The sequence below is a fragment of the Syngnathus typhle genome, linkage group LG4 (assembly GCF_033458585.1).
Source record: "Syngnathus typhle isolate RoL2023-S1 ecotype Sweden linkage group LG4, RoL_Styp_1.0, whole genome shotgun sequence".
Taxonomy (NCBI): domain Eukaryota; kingdom Metazoa; phylum Chordata; class Actinopteri; order Syngnathiformes; family Syngnathidae; genus Syngnathus; species Syngnathus typhle.
In genome coordinates, this window is record NC_083741.1 from 24326133 (window position 1) to 24351157 (window position 25025).

At 32.5% G+C, this 25025-nt stretch overlaps 1 long non-coding RNA gene across 1 annotated transcript; it reads left to right on the forward strand.

Annotated features, from left to right (window-relative positions):
• The first annotated feature begins 1200 nt into the window (after positions 1-1200).
• LOC133153270 (uncharacterized) lies at positions 1201-4326 on the forward strand. The gene is made up of 3 exons (XR_009714286.1): positions 1201-1288; positions 2247-2335; positions 4113-4326. It is a non-coding gene; the product is annotated as an uncharacterized LOC133153270 (long non-coding RNA).
• Positions 4327-25025: the final 20699 nt, after the last annotated feature.

Sequence of the window (25025 nt, forward strand, 5' to 3'; positions counted from 1 at the left end):
GAACCGGCCGAGACACCGTCCGCAGCACAGGATGGACCATCGCCTCTTTGCTACTCTGTTTGCTACAACCTGACATTTCATTTTGGGAGTCACTATGTCAATTTGTTTTTCGGCCCTTTCCGACACTGGACTGACAAGGTTGTCCCTGTTGGCTTCTGTGGACGTAGGAGCCGTGTCGGGGACTGTGATTGTGAGGGAACCCGGGAGGAGGCACTTGCCGGTTAGTTTGTGAGTATTGAAACCTACTCTGGAAGGAGCAGAGGGATGCACGTACCTCCCATTCCTGGGGCCCACGGTGTCGGGGCTGCTTTTGTCTACAGTGCACCGCCGCCCACTCTTCCATTTTTATTTAATTATTTTCTAGTTACAATTTATGTATTTATTTTTTTATAATATTTTTGTTTGATTTTCATAAACAAGAAATGGTGTGCCCAATGGCAAACATGCTGGATCAATGAGGAGAAAAATAGTCCTCTTTTAGTCTGAACCAAACAAGCGAGCTTTTCTTGTCTGAATAAACTCCGAGATAAGATGTCCTTAATAAGATAACAATAAAAATAATATTAAGGTATATACATACAGACAAGGGAGAAAAGAAAAAGTGCTTATTGGGGAGTCGAACCCTCAACATCATGCTTACGGGTCGGACATTGTAATCGGTGCGCCATTGCGTCAACCCGTACCTCACGTAATTTTACTAAAGAAAACAGCGGCTGCTATATGTCGTCTGCTACACGTGACGCGGACATGACGTCATTGGACGGAACTTCCGCCGAAATTCCAATCCGTGGGCAGAGTTAACTTGTTTAATAGGAGGGAGATGAAGACTATTTTGAGTGTGCGCCATTATTTCAACGTATAACAACTGTAAGTCTACAAAACAAAACAGCGGTTGCTATGTGACGTCTGCACGTCGTGGTCACGTGACGCGGCCGTGACGTTGATGGGCGGAACTTGCCACTGAGCTGGTCATTAAATAAGAAGACTTATTTAATGTATTTAAATCTATTTTGAGTGTGCGCCATTATGTCAACGCATAACAACTGTCAGTCTACTAAACAAAATAGCGGTTGCTATATTACTTTGACTGATATGACGTCTGCACGTCGTGGTTCACGTGACGCGGACGTGACGTCGATGGGCGGAGCTTCCGCCAAAATTCAAACCCGAGGGCGCGGCTCGAAACAGGTTATAGGAAGGCAACAATGCCGAGCAACGAGACGCAGCGACGACTAACGAGAAATATTTTTATTTTCTGCTTGCAACTGTACCGTCCAGAGTGCACACGGTAAATACAACCCATTGTTTTTAAAAAGAAGTACTTTTGCAGCCCTGAAAAGCGAGTGAGTGTGGCGGTTGGGGGGGACGTCGAACTTGGCGTCTGCTTTCAGCCACAGACGCCGAATTTCGACGATTCTCCCTGGTCAACGGTTGTAAATGATCGCGTTGATTAAAAAAGATAACTTTATTTAACTCTAATTTACATTTGACATGACTTCAATTGGCGGAACTTCCGCCAAAATTAAAATCCGAAACCTGCGATGGCGGCGAACGAGACACAGCGGATAGTAACACGACGAGTAAGAAGAGAAATATTTTTATTTTCTGCTTGCAACTGGACCGTCTAGAGCGTACACGGTAAATATAACTCATTGTTTTTAAAAAGTACTTTTGTAGCCTTGAAAACCGAGTGAGTGTTGCGTTTGGGGGCGACGTCGAACTCTGCATCTGCTTCCAGCCACAGACTCCGAATTTCGACGATTTTTTCTGGTCAACGGTTGTAAATTATTGCGTTGATTAAAAAAGAAAACTTTATTTAACTTTAATTTACCGTTTTAGATAATATTACGTCCAGTCATGTGACGCGGACGTGCCGTTGATGGGCGGAGCTTCCGCCAAAATTTGAATTCGTGGGCGCGAATACAAACTCGGCGATTATCAACAGAAATATCTTTAATTTCTGCTTGCAACTGGACCGTCTAGAGCAGGGGTGGGCAAACTTTTTGACTCGTGGGCCGAACTGGGTTCTAGATTTGGACCGGAGGGCCGAACCAGGAGCAGATGGACGTAGTGTTTAAAGAGAGTTACTTTTGTGTAGTTTGACTAAAGTTGTCGATGTAGCCAGCGTTCACTGTAATAGCAATGTGTAGCTGAGTAGCTAACCCTAGCTGAAACGTAGTTGCGTTGCGTTGTATCTGTGTATGTTGGTTGAGGCTAAATGTTAATGTTTAATTTCATTCCTTTAGGTTCCACGGTATTTGGTGGCTGTTTGTTTTCCACTGTAAGAAGAACGACTATACAAACCAGTTGGAGGCTCGCTTCATTGATCACAACGGTGAGTACCCCTTTCTTCCTCCATTTATGTTCAACACCTCCTATTTCATGTCTAACTAATTGATTTAACACATAACCATAAGTAAATTGAGTGTGGGCACTCTCAAGTTAACATATGTATAATATATATATACTGCCTAATCTGTCACCAAGTATATTGTTGCAAAGTAATATAAGAAAAGATCCAAAGTTGTAATTCAGAATAGTTTTCAAAAGAAGGCCATTAGAATTATATACAAATCTGTAATACCCTAAACATCATAACAAGCTATTTCTTAAATCCCAAATTCTTCAATTCAAAGATTTGGTCAATTATCAGACTGCTCAAATGATGCTCAAAGCGAAGCTAAACTGTTTACCCCAAAAATATTCAAAAAACTTCTATCAATTCAACTGTTTAATATGGCTGAAGTCAAAATCTGGCACCATCATGTGGTGAAATCTGGAATTGCGGCACATCCAATTTTGCCTGGGAACAAACGGATTAAATAAGTCTGTCTTCTCTTCTTGCCACTCCTTCTCAAACAAGTAAATTGCCCATTTTGCGCAGTAGATGTTCTGTTAATACCTAGTATTTATACAAAGTCATAATTTAAATTACTTTCAACATTCATTCATCCATTCAAGAAAGATCCAAAGTAGTAGTCCAGAATAGTTTTGAAAAGAAGGCCATTCGAATTGTAAACAAATCTGATTACCTTGAACATGATAACAAGCTATTTCTTAAATCCCAAATTCTTCAATTCAAAGATTTGGTTGATTATCAGACTGCTCAAATGATGCTCAAAGTGAAGCTAAACTGTTTACCTAAAAATAGCCAAAAGCATATTCAAACTATGTCTAATTCAGAACATTCATGTTACTCCACTCTGTCTTATTACCAACTTCTATCAATTCAACTAAGTCAGTGCTTCTCAAATAGTGGGGCGCGCCCCCCTTGGGGGGCGCCGTGCTATACCTGGGGGGGCGCGTGTGACCCTGGGGAACAGGCTTTTTTTTTGCAGTACTAGAATAAAGTGTAATTGCGCATCTTCCCAGCAGGGGGCAGTGGCGCTCTCATTGTTACTTCTGTGACGTTTGCGACAGTGCAACATTTTACGACTTACAAGACAAGTTAGGATAGTCACGGGGGGGGCGCGAATAGTTTTCGTCTTGCTAGGGGGGGGCGTAACAGAAAATAATTGAGAAGCACTGAACTAAGTGTTTAATATGGCCTATCAGGGCTGAAGTCAAAATCTGGCACCATCATGTGGTGAAATTTGGAATTGCTGCGCATCAAATTTTGCCTGGGAACAAACAGATTAAATAAGTCATACTTCTCTTCTTGCCACTCCTTCTCAAACAAGTAAATTGCCCATTTTGTGCAGTAGATGTTCTGTTAATACCTAGTATTCATACAAAGTCATAATTTAAAATACTTTCAACATTCATTTATCCATTCAACCACCGTTACTCCACTCGCTCTGATTACCAACCTCTATCGATCTAACTAAGCGTTTAATACATCCTATCAGATCTCAAGTCAAGATTTGGCACCGTGCTTTGTTAAAATTTGCACATGCAGCGTATCCAATTTTGCCAGGAAACAAAAATAGATTAAATAAACTAAATAAGTCTTACTTCTTCCCATTAAATAAATTCACACTCCTTTTCAAAAAAAGTAGTTTAAAACGAGGGCCCCTCCCTCAACCTTTAACCCTAACCCCGCACGTCACATTGTGTTTTATCTGCGAATGTTGGTTGAGGGCAAATGATAAAGTTTTCTTTCATTCCTTTAGGTTCCACCGTGTTCGTTGCCTGTATGTTTGAAGGATACAAAGTACAACGCTTGCACGTTGGCGAAGACGTCTTCGGTGAGTCCTTCCTTCCTTTTTATTCATGGGAAAGTCACAGACAACAATAGCTAAAGTAACACATTGTTAGAGGTAACTACATTTGTCTTAAATTGGATAGATTACTTGTTCCCACACCTTTTCGAACAAGTAAACTGGCCATTTGTGCAGGAGATTTTCTGTTTATACCTAGTATTTATACAGTCATCATTTAAATGAACAAATAAGTTTCATTCACTCACTCATTCATTCAAAATATCCAAAGTTGTGTGTGCTATGTGTAGATGAGAATAGATCTCATGTTACTCCACTCGCTCATACGACCAACTTCTATCAATTTAGCTAAGCGTTTAATACGTCCTAGCAGGTCTCAAGTCAAGATTTGGCACTGTGCTTTGTTAAAATTTGCAATTGCAGCATATCCAATTTTGCCTGGGAACAAAAATAGATTAAACAAACTAAATAAGTCTTACTCCTTCCCATTAAATAAATGAAATAAGTCTCTCTTCTTCACAGTCCTTTTCAAACAAGTAAACTGGCCATTTTGTGCAGTAGTTATTGTGTTCACAACTAGTATTTATCCAAAATCATAATTGAAATGACTTCATTCATCCATTTTGGAAATTCGGAATTCCAGCAAATCCATTCTTCCCATTAAATGAATAAGTCTTACTCCTTCCCATTAAATAAATGAAATAAGTCTCTCTTCTGCACAGTCCTTTTCAAACAATTAAACTGGCCATCTTGTGCAGTAGTTTTTGTGTTCACACCTAGTATTTATCAGAAATCACATTTGAAATTACTTCATTCAACCATTTTGGAAATTTGGAATCCCAGCAAATCCATTCTTCCCATTAAGTAAAGACGTCTTCTTCCCTTTAAATAAATGAAATAAGTCTTACTTCCCACTGCTTTTCAAACAAGTAAAGTGCGAGAGGCTAGGTGCTAAGAGGCTAGGTGCTAAGAGGCTAGGTGCTAAGAGGCTAGGTGCTAAGAGGCTAGGTGCTAAGAGGCTAGGTGCTAAGAGGCTAGGTGCTAAGAGGCTAGGTGCTAAGGTCTGATGTGGTTAGGTGCTATATATATATATATTTAGGTCTATATATCAACCTATTTTAGATCTAAAAACCAACCTATTTTAGACGTCTATTTCTGGTCTATTTTAGATCTATAAATAAACCTATTTTAAACGTCTACTTTTGGTCTATAAATCAACCTAAGGGTCTATAAATCAACCTAATTTAGGCGTCTATTTTAGGTCTATATATCAACCTATTTTAGATCTAAAAATCAACCTATTTTAGACGTCTATTTCCGGTCTATAAATCGTCTATTTTAGGTCTATATATCAACCTATTTTAGATCTAAAAATCAACCTATTTTAAACGTCTACTTTAGGTCTATAAATCAACCTAAGGGTCTATAAATCAACCTAATTTAGGCGTCTATTTTAGGTCTATATATCAACCTATTTTAGATCTAAAAATCAACCTATTTTAGACGTCTATTTCTGGTCTATAAATCAACCTATTTTAGATCTATAAATAAACCTATTTTAAACGTCTACGTTAGGTCTATAAATCAACCTAAGGGTCTATAAATCAACCTAATCTAGGCGTCTATTTTAGGTCTATATATCAACCTATTTTAGATCTAAAAAATCAACCTATTTTAGACGTCTATTTCTGGTCTATAAATCAACCTATTTTAGATCTATAAATAAACCTATTTTAAACGTCTACAATAGGTCTATAAATCAACCTAAGGGTCTATAAATCAACCTAATCTAGGCGTCTATTTTAGGTCTATATATCAACCTATTTTAGATCTAAAAAATCAACCTATTTTAGACGTCTATTTCTGGTCTATAAATCAACCTATTTTAGATCTATAAATAAACCTATTTTAAACGTCTACTTTAGGTCTATAAATCAACCTAAGGGTCTATAAATCAACCTAATTTAGGTGTCTATTTTAGGTCTATATATCAACCTATTTTAGATCTAAAAATCAACCTATTTTAGACGTCTATTTCTGGTTTAAAAATTAACCTATTTTAGACGTCAAGTTTTGGTTTAAAAATCAACTTTTTTTAGACGTCTATTTTTGGTTTAAAAATCAACCTATTTTAGACGTCTATTTTTGGTTTAAAAATCAACCTATTTTAGACGTCTATTTTTGGTTTAAAAATCAACCTTTCTTAGACGTCTATTTTTGGTCTAAAAATCAACCTATTTTAGACGTCTATTTTTGGTTTAAAAATCAACCTTTCTTAGACGTCTATTTTTGGTTTAAAAATCAACCTTTTTTAGACGTCTATTTTTGGTTTAAAAATCAACCTATTTTAGACGTCTATTTTTTGTTTAAAAATCAACCTTTTTTAGACGTCTATTTTTGGTTTAAAATTCAACCTATTTAATACATCTATGTTTGGTTTAAAAATGAACCTTGTTTAGTCAATTTTTGGTTTAAAAATCAACCTTTTTTAGACGTCTATTTTTGGTCTGAAAATCAACTTAATTTTATCTTTATCAGTGGTACAGGAATAACCAATTCACATGTACGGATCAATATGCTTGTTAAACCCAAACAACGTCTGTGCATTATTTATACAACTTACGGCTTGTTCAGACTTCAAAATTCCAAAATATTATCATATTTAATGTTTTTAATTTAGACGTCTAGTAAATTGAGCCAAGATCAGGATTTTGCAAATTAATAAGGGTTGGGAAACTTTGTTGAATGACCCTACCTCGACAGTTTAGTTTTGACTATTTTAGGTCTATAAATCAACTTATTTTAGATCTATAAATCAGCCTATTTTAGATCTATAAATAAACCTATTTAAAACGTCTACTTTAGGTCTATAAATCAACCTAAGGGGCTATAAATCAACCTAATTTAGGCGTCTATTTTAGGTCTATATATCAACCTATTTTAGATCTAAAAATCAACCTATTTTAGACGTCTATTTCTGGTCTATAAATCAACCTATTTTAGATCTATAAATAAACCTATTTTAAACGTCTACGTTAGGTCTATAAATCAACCTAAGGGTCTATAAATCAACCTAATCTAGGCGTCTATTTTAGGTCTATATATCAACCTATTTTAGATCTATAAAAAATCAACCTATTTTAGACGTCTATTTCTGGTCTATAAATCAACCTATTTTAGATCTTGGTTTACACCGAACCTCAGGAGGCTGCGCAAAGTCAAGGAGGAGGCCTACAGGAGCGGCGACCGCGAGCTGTTCAGGCACACCAGAAACACGCTGAACCGAGAGGTCAGGAAAGCCAGGAGGTGTTACGGGGAGAACCTGAAGAGACACCTCTCTGCCAATCCTGATCCCTCAACGGTGTGGAAAGGTCTGCAGAGCATCACGGGCTACAAGAAACGAACCACCCGTCCTGTAGAGAGCCCAAGACTTGCTAACCAGCTAAACAAGTTCTACTGCAGATTTGATCGGTCCTCCCACACAACGGGACCTCCTGCAACACAATCTACATACTCACCTCTCCCCACAACTGCTCCGTCCACACCTCTATCATCGTTGTCACCCACTCACTCTCTTGCAGAGGCCGCGCCCGCACTCCAGGTCCGCGAGGAGGAAGTGCGCCAGATGTTCCGGAGACAAAAGACCAGGAAGGCACCGGGCCCGGACGGCGTGTCACCTTCCTGCTTGAAAGTCTGCGCTGAGCAGCTGGCGCCCACCTTTGCACGGATCTTCAACCGTTCTCTGGAGCTGTGTGAGGTGCCCTCGTGCTTCAAGAGCTCCACCATCGTTCCAGTAGCCAAGAAGCCCGCCATCACAGGTCTGAATGACTATAGACCCGTCGCACTGACATCTGTGGTCATGAAATCGTTCGAGAGGTTAGTGCTGAACCACCTGAAGGAGGTCACGGGCCCCCTGCTTGACCCCCTCCAGTTTGCCTACCGGGCAAACAGGTCAGTGGATGATGCGGTCAACATGGGACTGCACTACATCCTGCACCACCTGGACACCCCAGGAACGTACGCCAGGATCCTGTTCGTGGACTTCAGCTCGGCGTTCAACACCATCGCCCCTGACATCCTCCAACAGAAGCTCATCCAGCTTGCGGTGCCTGCCTCCACCTGTCAGTGGATCACCAGCTTCCTGACCAACAGGAGACAGCGTGTGAGGCTGGGGGCCATCACATCTGACACCCGGACCACCAACACTGGAGCCCCTCAGGGTTGCGTCCTCTCCCCACTGCTCTTCTCCCTCTACACCAATGATTTCTCCTCAGGTGACTCCCCTGTGAAGCTCCTGAAGTATGCAGACGACACCACTCTCATCGGACTGATCCAGGACGGTGATGAGACTGCGTACAGACAGGAGGTGCAGCGGCTGGTCCACTGGTGCAGTCAAAACCATCTGGAGCTGAACTCGCTCAAGACCGTGGAGATGACAGTGGATTTCAGGCGAGACCCTTCACCACTTTTACCCCTCACTATCTGCAGTAATACTATTCTTTCCACAGACACCTTCAAGTTCCTGGGAACCACAATCTCTCGGGACCTGAAATGGACCGGCCACATAGACTCTGTCCGGAAGAAGGCCCAGCAGAGGCTGTACTTCCTGAGACAGCTCAAGAAGTTCAACCTGCCGCGAGAGCTTCTGAAGACCTTCTACACTGCCATCATCCAGTCTGTCCTCTGCACCTCCATCACTGTCTGGTTTGGATCGGCCTCCAAACAAGACAAGCACAGACTACAACGGACAATCAGAACTGCAGAAAAGATCATTGGAATCAACCTCCCATCTATCCAAGACTTGTACCTGTCCAGGACCAGGAATCGGGCAAGGAACATCTCTACAGACCCTTCTCACCCGGGTTGCAGTCTGTTTGAACTACTCCCCTCCGGACGGCGTTATAGAGCTCGGTACGCCAAAACCAGCAGACACAGAGACAGCTTCTTCCCCCAGGCTGTTGCTCTGATGAACTCACACCACTCATAGAGTCTCAGAGAGATTGCTGTGCAATAACATCCTGCTCCTCACACCTTTTTGAATTTGTCTACACTGTTTTTGCCATTATTCACATGTCCTGAATGTTAGTCACCTAAATGTTGAACAGAGGGTGTGTTTCTACCGAAGTCAAATTCCTTGTTTGGCACGCTCAAACATGGCGAATAAAAACTCTTGAATCTTGAATCTATAAATAAACCTATTTTAAACGTCTACTTTAGGTCTATAAATCAACCTAAGGGTCTATAAATCAACCTAATTCAGGTGTACATTTTAGGTCTATATATCAACCTATTTTAGATCTAAAAATCAACCTATTTTAGACGTCTAGATTTGGTTGAAAAATCAACCTTTTTTAGACTTCTATTTTTGGTTTAAAAATCAACCTTTTTTAGATGTCTATTTTTGGTTTAAAAATCAACCTATTTTAGACGTCTATTTTTGGTTTAAAAATCAACCTTTTTTAGACGTCTATTTTTGGTCTAAAAATCAACCTATTTTAGACGTCTATTTTTGGTTTAAAAATCAACCTTTTTTAGACATCTATTTTTGGTTTAAAAATCAACCTATTTTAGACGTCTATTTTTGGTTTAAAAATCAACCTTTTTTAGACGTCTATTTTTGGTTCAAAAATCAACCTTGTTTAGTCAATTTTTGGTTTAAAAATCAACCTTTTTTAAACGTCTATTTTTGGTCTGAAAATCAACTTAATTTTATCTTTATCAGTGGTACAGGAATAACCAATTCACATGTACGGATCAATATGCTTGTTAAACGCAAACAACTTCTGTGCATTATTTATACAACTTACGGCTTGTTCAGACTTCAAAATTCCAAAATATGATCATATTTAATGTTTAATTATTTTAAACCTATTTTAAAAGTCTACTTTAGGTCTATAAATCAACCTAAGGGTCTATTAATCAACGTAATTTAGGCGTTTATTTTAGGTCTATATATCAACCTATTTTAGATCTAAAAATCAACTTATTTTAGACGTCTATTTCTGGTCTATTAATCAACCTATTTTAGATCTATAAATAAACCTATTTTAAACGTCTACAATAGGTCTATAAATCAACCTAAGGGTCTATAAATCAACCTAATCTAGGCGTCTATTTTAGGTCTATATATCAACCTATTTTAGATCTAAAAAATCAACCTATTTTAGACGTCTATTTCTGGTCTATTTTAGATCTATAATTAAACCTATTTTAAACGTCTACTTTAGGTCTATAAATCAACCTAAGGGTATATAAATCAACCTAATTTAGGCGTCTAATTTAGGTCTATATATAAACCTATTTTAGATCTAAAAATCAACCTATTTTAGACGTCTATTTCTGGTCTATTAATCAACCTATTTTAGATCTATTTTAAACGTCTACTTTAGGTCTATAAATCAACCTAAGGGTCTATAAATCAACCTAATTTAGGCGTCTATTTTAGGTCTATATATCAACCTATTTAAGATCTAAAAATCAACCTATTTTAGACGTCTATTTCTGGTCTATTTTAGATCTATAAATAAACCTATTTTAAACGTCTACTTTAGGTCTATAAATCAACCTAAGGAACTATAAATCAACCTAATTTAGGCGTCTATTTTAGGTCTATATATCAACCTATTTTAGATCTAAAAATCAACCTATTTTAGACGTCTATTTCTGATCTATAAATCGTCTATTTTAGGTCTATATATCAACCTATTTTAGATCTAAAAATAAACCTATTTTAAACGTCTACTTTAGGTCTATAAATCAACCTAATGGTCTATAAATCAACCTAATTTAGGCGTCTATTTTAGGTCTATATATCAACCTATTTTAGATCTAAAAATCAACCTATTTTAGATCTATAAATAAACCTATTTTAAACGTCTACGTTAGGTCTATAAATCAACCTAAGGGTCTATAAATCAACCTAATCTAGGGGTCTATTTTAGGTCTATATATCAACCTATTTTAGATCTAAAAAATCAACCTATTTTAGACGTCTATTTCTGGTCTATAAATCGTCTATTTTAGGTCTATATATCAACCTATTTTAGATCTAAAAATAAACCTATTTTAGACGTCTATTTCTGGTCTATTTGAGATCTATAATTAAACCTATTTTAAACGTCTACTTTAGGTCTATAAATCAACCTAAGGGTCTATAAATCAACCTAATTTAGGCGTCTATTTTAGGTCTATATATCAACCTATTTTAGATCTAAAAATCAACCTATTTTAGACGTCTATTTCTGGTCTATAAATCAACCTATTTTAGATCTATTTTAAACGTCTACTTTAGGTCTATAAATCAACCTAATTTAGGCGTCTATTTTAGGTCTATATATCAACCTATTTTAGATCTAAAAATCAACCTATTTTAGATGTCTATTTCTGGTTTATAAATCGTCTATTTTAGGTCTATATATCAACCTATTTTAGATCTATTTTAAACGTCTACTTTAGGTCTATAAATCAACCTAAGGGTCTATAAATCAACCTAATTTAGGCGTCTATTTTAGGTCTATATATCAACCTATTTTAGATCTAAAAATCAACCTATTTTAGACGTCTATTTCTGGTCTATAAATCGTCTATTTTAGGTCTATATATCAACCTATTTTAGATCTAAAAATCAACCTATTTTAGACGTCTATTTCTGGTCTATTTGAAATCTATAATTAAACCTATTTTAAACGTCTACTTTAGGTCTATAAATCAACCTATGGGTCTATAAATCAACCTAATTTAGGCGTCTATTTTAGGTCTATATATCAACCTATTTTAGATCTAAAAATCAACCTATTTTAGGCGTCTATTTCTGGTCTATAAATCAACCTATTTTAGATCTATAAATAAACCTATTTTAAACGTCTACTTTAGGTCTATAAATCAACCTAAGGGTCTATAAATCAACCTAATTTAGGCGTCTAATTTAGGTCTATATATAAACCTATTTTAGATCTAAAAATCAACCTATTTTAGACGTCTATTTCTGGTCTATAAATCAACCTATTTTAGATCTATTTTAAACGTCTACTTTAGGTCTATAAATCAACCTAAGGGTCTATAAATCAACCTAATTTAGGCGTCTATTTTAGGTCTATATATCAACCTATTTTAGATCTAAAAATCAACCTATTTTAGACGTCTATTTCTGGTCTATTTTAGATCTATAAATAAATCTATTTTAAACGTCTACTTTAGGTCTATAAATCAACCTAAGGGTCTATAAATCAACCTAATTTAGGCGTCTATTTTAGGTCTATATATCAACCTATTTTAGATCTAAAAATCAACCTATTTTAGACGTCTATTTCTGGTCTATAAATCGTCTATTTTAGGTTTATATATCAACCTATTTTAGATCTAAAAATAAACCTATTTTAAACGTCTACTTTAGGTCTATAAATCAACCTAATGGTCTATAAATCAACCTAATTTAGGCGTCTATTTTAGGTCTATATATCAACCTATTTTAGATCTAAAAATCAACCTATTTTAGATCTATAAATAAACCTATTTTAAACGTCTACGTTAGGTCTATAAATCAACCTAAGGGTCTATAAATCAACCTAATCTAGGGGTCTATTTTAGGTCTATATATCAACCTATTTTAGATCTAAAAAATCAACCTATTTTAGACGTCTATTTCTGGTCTATAAATCGTCTATTTTAGGTCTATATATCAACCTATTTTAGATCTAAAAATAAACCTATTTTAGACGTCTATTTCTGGTCTATTTGAGATCTATAATTAAACCTATTTTAAACGTCTACTTTAGGTCTATAAATCAACCTAAGGGTCTATAAATCAACCTAATTTAGGCGTCTATTTTAGGTCTATATATCAACCTATTTTAGATCTAAAAATCAACCTATTTTAGATCTATTTTAAACGTCTACTTTAGGTCTATAAATCAACCTAATTTAGGCGTCTATTTTAGGTCTATATATCAACCTATTTTAGATCTAAAAATCAACCTATTTTAGACGTCTATTTCTGGTTTATAAATCGTCTATTTTAGGTCTATATATCAACCTATTTTAGATCTAAAAATAAACCTATTTTAAACGTCTACTTTAGGTCTATAAATCAACCTAAGGGTCTATAATTCAACCTAATTTAGGCGTCTATTTTAGGTCTATATATCAACCTATTTTAGATCTAAAAATCAACCTATTTTAGACGTCTATTTCTGGTCTATAAATCGTCTATTTTAGGTCTATATATCAACCTATTTTAGATCTAAAAATAAACCTATTTTAAACGTCTACTTTAGGTCTATAAATCAACCTAAGGGTCTATAAATCAACCTAATTTAGGCGTCTATTTTAGGTCTATATATCAACCTATTTTAGATCTAAAAATCAACCTATTTTAGACGTCTATTTCTGGTCTATAAATCGTCTATTTTAGGTCTATATATCAACCTATTTTAGATCTAAAAATCAACCTATTTTAGACGTCTATTTCTGGTCTATTTGAAATCTATAATTAAACCTATTTTAAACGTCTACTTTAGGTCTATAAATCAACCTAAGGGTCTATAAATCAACCTAATTTAGGCGTCTATTTTAGGTCTATATATCAACCTATTTTAGATCTAAAAATCAACCTATTTTAGACGTCTATTTCTGGTCTATAAATCAACCTATTTTAGATCTATAAATAAACCTATTTTAGATCTAAAAATAAACCTATTTTAGACATCTATTTGAGATCTATAATTAAACCTATTTTAAACGTCTACTTTAGGTCTATAAATCAACCTAAGGGTCTATAAATCAACCTAATTTAGGCGTCTATTTTAGGTCTATATATCAACCTATTTTAGATCTAAAAATCAACCTATTTTAGACGTCTATTTCTGGTCTATAAATCAACCTATTTTAGATCTATTTTAAACGTCTACTTAAGGTCTATAAATCAACCTAATTTAGGCGTCTATTTTAGGTCTATATATCAACTTATTTTAGATCTAAAAATCAACCTATTTTAGACGTCTATTTCTGGTTTATAAATCGTCTATTTTAGGTCTATATATCAACCTATTTTAGATCTAAAAATAAACCTATTTTAAACGTCTACTTTAGGTCTATAAATCAACCTAAGGGTCTATAATTCAACCTAATTTAGGCGTCTATTTTAGGTCTATATATCAACCTATTTTAGATCTAAAAATCAACCTATTTTAGATGTCTATTTCTGGTCTATAAATCGTCTATTTTTGGTCTATATATCAACCTATTTTAGATCTAAAAATAAACCTATTTTAAACGTCTACTTTAGGTCTATAAATCAACCTAAGGGTCTATAAATCAACCTAATTTAGGCGTCTATTTTAGGTCTATATATCAACCTATTTTAGATCTAAAAATCAACCTATTTTAGACGTCTATTTCTGGTCTATAAATCGTCTATTTTAGGTCTATATATCAACCTATTTTCGATCTAAAAATCAACCTATTTTAGACGTCTATTTCTGGTCTATTTGAGATCTATAATTAAACCTATTTTAAACGTCTACTTTAGGTCTATAAATCAACCTAAGGGTCTATAAATCAACCTAATTTAGGCGTCTATTTTAGGTCTATATATCAACCTATTTTAGATCTAAAAATCAACCTATTTTAGACGTCTATTTCTGGTCTATTTTAGATCTATAAATAAACCTATTTTAAACGTCTACTTTAGGTCTATAAATCAACCTAAGGGTCTATAAATCAACCTAATTTAGGCGTCTATTTTAGGTCTATATATCAACCTATTTTAGATCTAAAAATCAACCTATTTTAGACGTCTATTTCTGGTCTATAAATCGTCTATTTTAGCTCTATATATCAACCTATTTTAGATCTAAAAATAAACCTATTTTAAACGTCTACTTTAGGTCTATAAATCAACCTAATGGTCTATAAATCAACCTAATTTAGGCGTCTATTTTAGGTCTATATATCAACCTTTTTTAGATCTAAAAATCAACCTATTTTAGACGTCTATTTCTGGTCTATAAATCAACCTATTTTAGATCTATAAATAAACCTATTTTAAACGTCTACTTTAGGTCTATAAATCAACCTAAGGGTCTATAAATCAACCTAATTTAGGTGTCTATTTTAGGTCTATATATCAACCTATTTTAGATCTAAAAATCAACCTATTTTAGACGTCTATTTCTGGTCTATTTTAGATCTATAAATAAACCTATTTTAAACGTCTAGTAAATTGAGCCAAGATCAAGATTTTGCAAATTAATAAGGGTTGGGAAACTTTGTTGAATGACCCTACCTCGACAGTTAAGTTTTGACTATTTTAGGTCTATAAATCAACTTATTTTAGGTCTGTAAATCAACCTATTTTAGATCTATAAATAAACCTATTTTAAACGTCTACTTTAGGTCTATAAATCAACCTAAGGGTCTATAAATCAACCTAATTTAGGCGTCTATTTTAGGTCTATATATCAACCTATTTTAGATCTAAAAATCAACCTATTTTAAACGTCTACTTTAGGTCTATAAATCAACCTAATTTAGGCGTCTATTTTAGGTCTATATATCAACCTATTTTAGATCTAAAAATCAACCTATTTTAGACGTCTATTTCTGGTCTATAAATCAACCTATTTTAGATCTATAAATAAACCTATTTTAAACGTCTACGTTAGGTCTATAAATCAACCTAAGGGTCTATAAATCAACCTAATCTAGGCGTCTATTTTAGGTCTATATATCAACCTATTTTAGATCTAAAAAATCAACCTATTTTAGACGTCTACTTCTGGTCTTAAATCAACCTATTTTAGATCTATTTTAAACGTCTACTTTAGGTCTATAAATCAACCTAAGGGTCTATAAATCAACCTAATTTAGGCGTCTATTTTAGGTCTATATATCAACCTATTTTAGATCTAAAAACCAACCTATTTTAGACGTCTATTTCTGGTCTATAAATCAACCTATTTTAGATCTATAGATAAACCTATTTTAAACGTCTACGTTAGGTCTATAAATCAACCTAAGGGTTTATAAATCAACCTAATCTAGGCGTCTATTTTAGGTCTATATATCAACCTATTTTAGATCTAAAAAATCAACCTATTTTAGACGTCTATTTCTGGTCTATAAATCAACCTATTTTAGATCTATAAATAAACCTATTTTAAACGTCTACTTTAGGTCTATAAATCAACCTAAGGGTCTATAAATCAACCTAATTTAGGTGTCTATTTTAGGTCTATATATCAACCTATTTTAGATCTAACAATCAACCTATTTTAGACGTCTATTTCTGGTCTATTTTAGATCCATAAATAAACCTATTTTAAACGTCTAGTAAATTGAGCCAAGATCAAGATTTTGCAAATTAATAAGGGTTGGGAAACTTTGTTGAATGACCCTACCTCGACAGTTTAGTTTTGACTATTTTAGGTCTATAAATCAACTTATTTTAGGTCTATAAATCAACCTATTTTAGATCTATAAAAAAACCTATTTTAAACGTCTACTTTAGGTCTATAAATCAACCTAAGGGTCTATAAATCAACCTAATTTAGGCGTCTATTTTAGGTCTATATATCAACCTATTTTAGATCTAAAAATCAACCTATTTTAAACATCTACTTTAGGTCTATAAATCAACCTAAGGGTCTATAAATCAACCTAATTTAGGCGTCTATTTTAGGTCTATATATCAACCTATTTTAGATCTAAAAATCAACCTATTTTAGACGTCTATTTCTGGTCTATAAATCAACCTATTTTAGATCTATAAATAAACCTATTTTAAACGTCTACGTTAGGTCTATAAATCAACCTAAGGGTCTATAAATCAACCTAATCTAGGCGTCTATTTTAGGTCTATATATCAACCTATTTTAGATCTAAAAAATCAACCTATTTTAGACGTCTATTTCTGGTCTATAAATCAACCTATTTTAGATCTATAAATAAACCTATTTTAAACGTCTACTTTAGGTCTATAAATCAACCTAAGGGTCTATAAATCAACCTAATTTAGGCGTCTATTTTAGGTCTATATATCAACCTATTTTAGATCTAAAAATCAACCTATTTTAGACGTCTATTTCTGGTCTATAAATCAACCTATTTTAGATCTATAGATAAAACTATTTTAAACGTCTACGTTAGGTCTATAAATCAACCTAAGGGTTTATAAATCAACCTAATCTAGGCGTCTATTTTAGGTCTATATATCAACCTATTTTAGATCTAAAAAATCAACCTATTTTAGACGTCTATTTCTGGTCTATAAATCAACCTATTTTAGATCTATAAATAAACCTATTTTAAACGTCTACTTTAGGTCTATAAATCAACCTAAGGGTCTATAAATCAACCTAATTTAGGTGTCTATTTTAGGTCTATATATCAACCTATTTTAGATCTAACAATCAACCTATTTTAGACGTCTATCTCTGGTCTATTTTAGATCTATAAATAAACCTATTTTAAACGTCTAGTAAATTGAGCCAAGATCAAGATTTTGCAAATTAATAAGGGTTGGGAAACTTTGTTGAATGACCCTACCTCGACAGTTTAGTTTTGACTATTTTAGGTCTATAAATCAACTTATTTTAGGTCTATAAATCAACCTATTTTAGATCTATAAATAAACCTATTTTAAACGTCTACTTTAGGTCTATAAATCAACCTAAGGGTCTATAAATCAACCTAATTTAGGCGTCTATTTTAGGTCTATATATCAACCTATTTTAGATCTAAAAATCAACCTATTTTAAACGTCTACTTTAGGTCTATAAATCAACCTAAGGGTCTATAAATCAACCTAATTTAGGCGTCTATTTAAGGTCTATATATCAACCTATTTTAGATCTAAAAATCAACCTATTTTAGACGTCTATTTCTGGTCTATAAATCGTCTATTTTAGCTCTATATATCAACCTATTTTAGATCTAAAAATCAACCTATTTTAGACGTCTATTTCTGGTCTATTTGAGATCTATAATTAAACCTATTTTAAACGTCTACTTTAGGTCTATAAATCAACCTAAGGGTCTATAAATCAACCTAATTTAGGCGTCTATTTTAGGTCTATATATCAACCTATTTTAGATCTAAAAATCAACCTATTTTAGACATCTATTTCTGGTCTATAAATCAACCTATTTTAGATCTATAAATAAACCTATTTTAAACGTCTACTTTAGGTCTATAAATCAACCTAAGGGTCTATAAATCAACCTAATTTAGGCGTCTATTTTAGGTCTATATATCAACCTATTTTAGATCTAAAAATCAACCTATTTTAGACGTCTATTTCTGGTCTATAAATCAACCTATTTTAGATCTATTTTAAACGTCTACTTTAGGTCTATAAATCAACCTAAGGGTCTATAAATCAACCTAATTTAGGCGTCTATTTTACGTCTATATATCAACCTATTTTAGATCTAAAAATCAACCTATTTTAGACGTCTATTTCTGGTCTATTTTAGATCTATAATTAAACCTATTTTAAACGTCTACTTTAGGTCTATAAATCAACCTAAGGGTCTATAAATCAACCTAATTTAGGTGTCCATTTTAGGTCTATATATCAACCTATTTTAGATCTAAAAATCATCCTATTTTAGACGTCTATTTCTGGTCTATAAATCAACCTATTTTAGATCTATAAATAAACCTATTTTAAACGTCTACGTTAGGTCTATAAATCAACCTAAGGGTCTATAAATCAACCTAATCTAGGCGTCTATTTTAGGTCTATATATCAACCTATTTTAGATCTAAAAATAAACCTATTTTAGACGTCTATTTCTGGTCTATAAATCGTCTATTTTAGGTCTATATATCAACCTATTTTAGATCTAAAAATAAACCTATTTTAGACATCTATTTGAGATCTATAATTAAACCTATTTTAAACGTCTACTTTAGGTCTATAAATCAACCTAAGGGTCTATAAATCAACCTAATTTAGGCGTCTATTTTAGGTCTATATATCAACCTATTTTAGATCTAAAAATCAACCTATTTTAGACGTCTATTTCTGGTCTATAAATCAACCTATTTTAGATCTATTTTAAACGTCTACTTTAGGTCTATAAATCAACCTAATTTAGGCGTCTATATTAGGTCTATATAACCTATTTTAGATCTAAAAATCAACCTATTTTAGACGTCTATTTCTGGTTTATAAATCGTCTATTTTAGGTCTATATATCAACCTATTTTAGATCTAAAAATAAACCTATTTTAAACGTCTACTTTACTTTAGGTCTATAAATCAACCTAAGGGTCTATAATTCAACCTAATTTAGGCGTCTATTTTAGGTCTATATATCAACCTATTTTAGATCTAAAAATCAACCTATTTTAGATGTCTATTTCTGGTCTATAAATCGTCTATTTAAGGTCTATATATCAACCTATTTTAGATCTAAAAATGAACCTATTTTAAACGTCTACTTTAGGTCTATAAATCAACCTAAGGGTCTATAAATCAACCTAATTTAGGCGTCTATTTTAGGTCTATATATCAACCTATTTTAGATCTAAAAATCAACCTATTTTAGACGTCTATTTCTGGTCTATAAATCGTCTATTTTAGGTCTATATATCAACCTATTTTAGATCTAAAAATCAACCTATTTTAGACGTCTATTTCTGGTCTATTTGAGATCTATAATTAAACCTATTTTAAACGTCTACTTTAGGTCTATAAATCAACCTAAGGGTCTATAAATCAACCTAATTTAGGCGTCTATTTTAGGTCTATATATCAACCTATTTTAGATCTAAAAATCAACCTATTTTAGACGTCTATTTCTGGTCTATAAATCAACCTATTTTAGATCTATTTTAAACGTCTACTTTAGGTCTATAAATCAACCTAAGGGTCTATAAATCAACCTAATTTAGGCGTCTATTTTAGGTCTATATATCAACCTATTTTAGATCTAAAAATCAACCTATTTTAGACGTCTATTTCTGGTCTATAAATCGTCTATTTTAGGTCTATATATCAACCTATTTTAGATCTAAAAATCAACCTATTTTAGACGTCTATTTCTGGTCTATTTGAGATCTATAATTAAACCTATTTTAAACGTCTACTTTAGGTCTATAAATCAACCTAAGGGTCTATAAATCAACCTAATTTAGGCGTCTATTTTAGGTCTATATATCAACCTATTTTAGATCTAAAAATCAACCTATTTTAGACGTCTATTTCTGGTCTATAAATCAACCTATTTTAGATCTATTTTAAACGTCTACTTTAGGTCTATAAATCAACCTAAGGGTCTATAAATCAACCTAATTTAGGCGTCTATTTTAGGTCTATATATCAACCTATTTTAGATCTAAAAATCAACCTATTTTAGACGTCTATTTCTGGTCTATAAATCAACCTATTTTAGATCTATAAATAAACCTATTTTAAACGTCTACGTTAGGTCTATAAATCAACCTAAGGGTCTATAAATACACCTAATCTAGGCGTCTATTTTAGGTCTATATATCAACCTATTTTAGATCTAAAAAATCAACCTATTTTAGACGTCTATTTCTGGTCTATAAATCGTCTATTTTAGGTCTATATACCAACCTATTTTAGATCTAAAAATAAACCTATTTTAGACGTCTATTTGAGATCTATAATTAAACCTATTTTAAACGTCTACTTTAGGTCTATAAATCAACCTAAGGGTCTATAAATCAACCTAATTTAGGCGTCTATTTTAGGTCTATATATCAACCTATTTTAGATCTAAAAATCAACCTATTTTAGTCTATTTCTGGTCTATAAATCAACCTATTTTAGATCTATTTTAAACGTCTACTTTAGGTCTATAAATCAACCTAATTTAGGCGTCTATTTTAGGTCTATATATCAACCTATTTTAGATCTAAAAATCAACCTATTTTAGACGTCTATTTCTGGTTTATAAATCGTCTATTTTAGGTCTATATATCAACCTATTTTAGATCTAAAAATAAACCTATTTTAAACGTCTATTTCTGGTCTATTTGAGATCTATAATTAAACCTATTTTAAACGTCTACTTTAGGTCTATAAATCAACCTAAGGGTCTATAAATCAACCTAATTTAGGCGTCTATTTTAGGTCTATATATCAACCTATTTTAGATCTAAAAATCAACCTAAGGGTCTATAAATCAACCTAATTTAGGCGTCTATTTTAGGTCTATATATCAACCTATTTTAGATCTAAAAATCAACCTATTTTAGACGTCTATTTCTGGTCTATAAATCAACCTATTTTAGATCTATTTTAAACGTCTACTTTAGGTCTATAAATCAACCTAAGGGTCTATAAATCAACCTAATTTAGGCGTCTATTTTAGGTCTATATATCAACCTATTTTAGATCTAAAAATCAACCTATTTTAGACGTCTATTTCTGGTCTATTTTAGATCTATAAATAAACCTATTTTAAACGTCTACTTTAGGTCTATAAATCAACCTAAGGGTCTATAAATCAACCTAATTTAGGCGTCTATTTTAGGTCTATATATCAACCTATTTTAGATCTAAAAATCAACCTATTTTAGACGTCTATTTCTGGTCTATTAATCAACCTATTTTAGATCTATAAATAAACCTATTTTAAACGTCTACGTTAGGTCTATAAATCAACCTAAGGGTCTATAAATCAACCTAATATAGGCGTCTATTTTAGGTCTATATATCAACCTATTTTAAATCTATAAAATCAACCTATTTTAGACGTCTATTTCTGGTCTATAAATCAACCTATTTTAGATCTATAAATAAACCTATTTTAAACGTCTACTTTAGGTCTATAAATCAACCTAAGGGTCTATAAATCAACCTAATTTAGGTGTCCATTTTAGGTCTATATATCAACCTATTTTAGATCTAAAAATCAACCTATTTTAGACGTCTATTTCTGGTCTATTTTAGATCTATAATTAAACCTATTTTAAACGTCTACTTTAGGTCTATAAATCAACCTAAGGGTCTATAAATCAACCTAATTTAGGCGTCTATTTTAGGTCTATATATCAACCTATTTTAGATCTAAAAATCAACCTATTTTAGACGTCTATTTCTGGTCTATAAATCAACCTATTTTAGGTCTATATATCAACCTATTTTAGATCTAAAAATCAACCTATTTTAGACGTCTATTTCTGGTCTATTTTAGATCTATAATTAAACCTATTTTAAACGTCTACTTTAGGTCTATAAATCAACCTAAGGGTCTATAAATCAACCTAATTTAGGCGTCTATTTTAGGTCTATATATCAACCTATTTTAGATCTAAAAATCAACCTATTTTAGACGTCTATTTCTGGTCGATTTTAGATCTATAAATAAACCTATTTTAAACGTCTACTTTAGGTCTATAAACCAACCTAAGGGTCTATAAATCAACCTAATTTAGGCGTCTATTTTAGGTCTATATATCAACCTATTTTAGATCTAAAAATCAACCTATTTTAGACGTCTATTTCTGGTCTATAAATCGTCTATTTTAGGTCTATATATCAACCTATTTTAGATCTAAAAATAAACCTATTTTAAACGTCTACTTTAGGTCTATAAATCAACCTAATGGTCTATAAATCAACCTAATTTAGGCGTCTATTTTAGGTCTATATATCAACCTATTTTAGATCTAAAAATCAACCTATTTTAGACGTCTATTTCTGGTCTATAAATCAACCTATTTTAGATCTATAAATAAACCTATTTTAAACGTCTACGTTAGGTCTATAAATCAACCTAAGGGTCTATAAATCAACCTAATCTAGGGGTCTATTTTAGGTCTATATATCAACCTATTTTAGATCTAAAAAATCAACCTATTTTAGACGTCTATTTCTGGTCTATAAATCAAACTATTTTAGATCTATAAATAAACCTATTTTAAACGTCTACTTTAGGTCTATAAATCAACCTAAGGGTCTATAAATCAACCTAATTTAGGTGTCTATTTTAGGTCTATATATCAACCTATTTTAGATCTAAAAATCAACCTATTTTAGACGTCTATTTCTGGTCTATTTTAGATCTATAAATAAACCTATTTTAAACGTCTAGTAAATTGAGCCAAGATCAAGATTTTGCAAATTAATAAGGGTTGGGAAACTTTGTTGAATGACCCTACCTCGACAGTTTAGTTTTGACTATTTTAGGTCTATAAATCAACTTATTTTAGGTCTATAAATCAACCTATTTTAGATCTATAAATAAACCTATTTTAAACGTCTACTTTAGGTCTATAAATCAACCTAAGGGTCTATAAATCAACCTAATTTAGGCGTCTATTTTAGGTCTATATATCAACCTATTTTAGATCTAAAAATCAACCTATTTTAAACGTCTACTTTAGGTCTATAAATCAACCTAAGGGTCTATAAATCAACCTAATTTAGGCGTCTATTTTAGGTCTATATATCAACCTATTTTAGATCTAAAAATCAACCTAATTTAGACGTCTATTTCTGGTCTATAAATCAACCTATTTTAGATCTATAAATAAACCTATTTTAAACGTCTACGTTAGGTCTATAAATCAACCTAAGGGTCTATAAATCAACCTAATCTAGGCGTCTATTTTAGGTCTATATATCAACCTATTTTAGATCAAAAAAATCAACCTATTTTAGACGTCTATTTCTGGTCTATAAATCAACCTATTTTAGATCTATTTTAAACGTCTACTTTAGGTCTATAAATCAACCTAAGGGTCTATAAATCAACCTAATTTAGGCGTCTATTTTAGGTCTATATATCAACCTATTTTAGATCTAAAAATCAACCTATTTTAGACGTCTATTTCTGGTCTATAAATCAACCTATTTTAGATCTATAGATAAACCTATTTTAAACGTCTACGTTAGGTCTATAAATCAACCTAAGGGTTTATAAATCAACCTAATCTAGGCGTCTATTTTAGGTCTATATATCAACCTATTTTAGATCTAAAAAATCAACCTATTTTAGACGTCTATTTCTGGTCTATAAATCAACCTATTTTAGATCTATAAATGAACCTATTTTAAACGTCTACTTTAGGTTTATAAATCAACCTAAGGGTCTATAAATCAACCTAATTTAGGCGTCTATTTTAGGTCTATATATCAACCTATTTTAGATCTAAAAATCAACCTAATTTAGACGTCTATTTCTGGTCTATAAATCAACCTATTTTAGATCTATAAATAAACCTATTTTAAACGTCTACGTTAGGTCTATAAATCAACCTAAGGGTCTATAAATCAACCTAATCTAGGCGTCTATTTTAGGTCTATATATCAACCTATTTTAGATCTAAAAAATCAACCTATTTTAGACGTCTATTTCTGGTCTATAAATCAACCTATTTTAGATCTATTTTAAACGTCTACTTTAGGTCTATAAATCAACCTAAGGGTCTATAAATCAACCTAATTTAGGCGTCTATTTTAGGTCTATATATCAACCTATTTTAGATCTAAAAATCAACCTATTTTAGACGTCTATTTCTGGTCTATAAATCAACCTATTTTAGATCTATAGATAAACCTATTTTAAACGTCTACGTTAGGTCTATAAATCAACCTAAGGGTTTATAAATCAACCTAATCTAGGCGTCTATTTTAGGTCTATATATCAACCTATTTTAGATCTAAAAAATCAACCTATTTTAGACGTCTATTTCTGGTCTATAAATCAACCTATTTTAGATCTATAAATGAACCTATTTTAAACGTCTACTTTAGGTTTATAAATCAACCTAAGGGTCTATAAATCAACCTAATTTAGGTGTCTATTTTAGGTCTATATATCAACCTATTTTAGATCTAACAATCAACCTATTTTAGACGTCTATTTCTGGTCTATAAATCAACC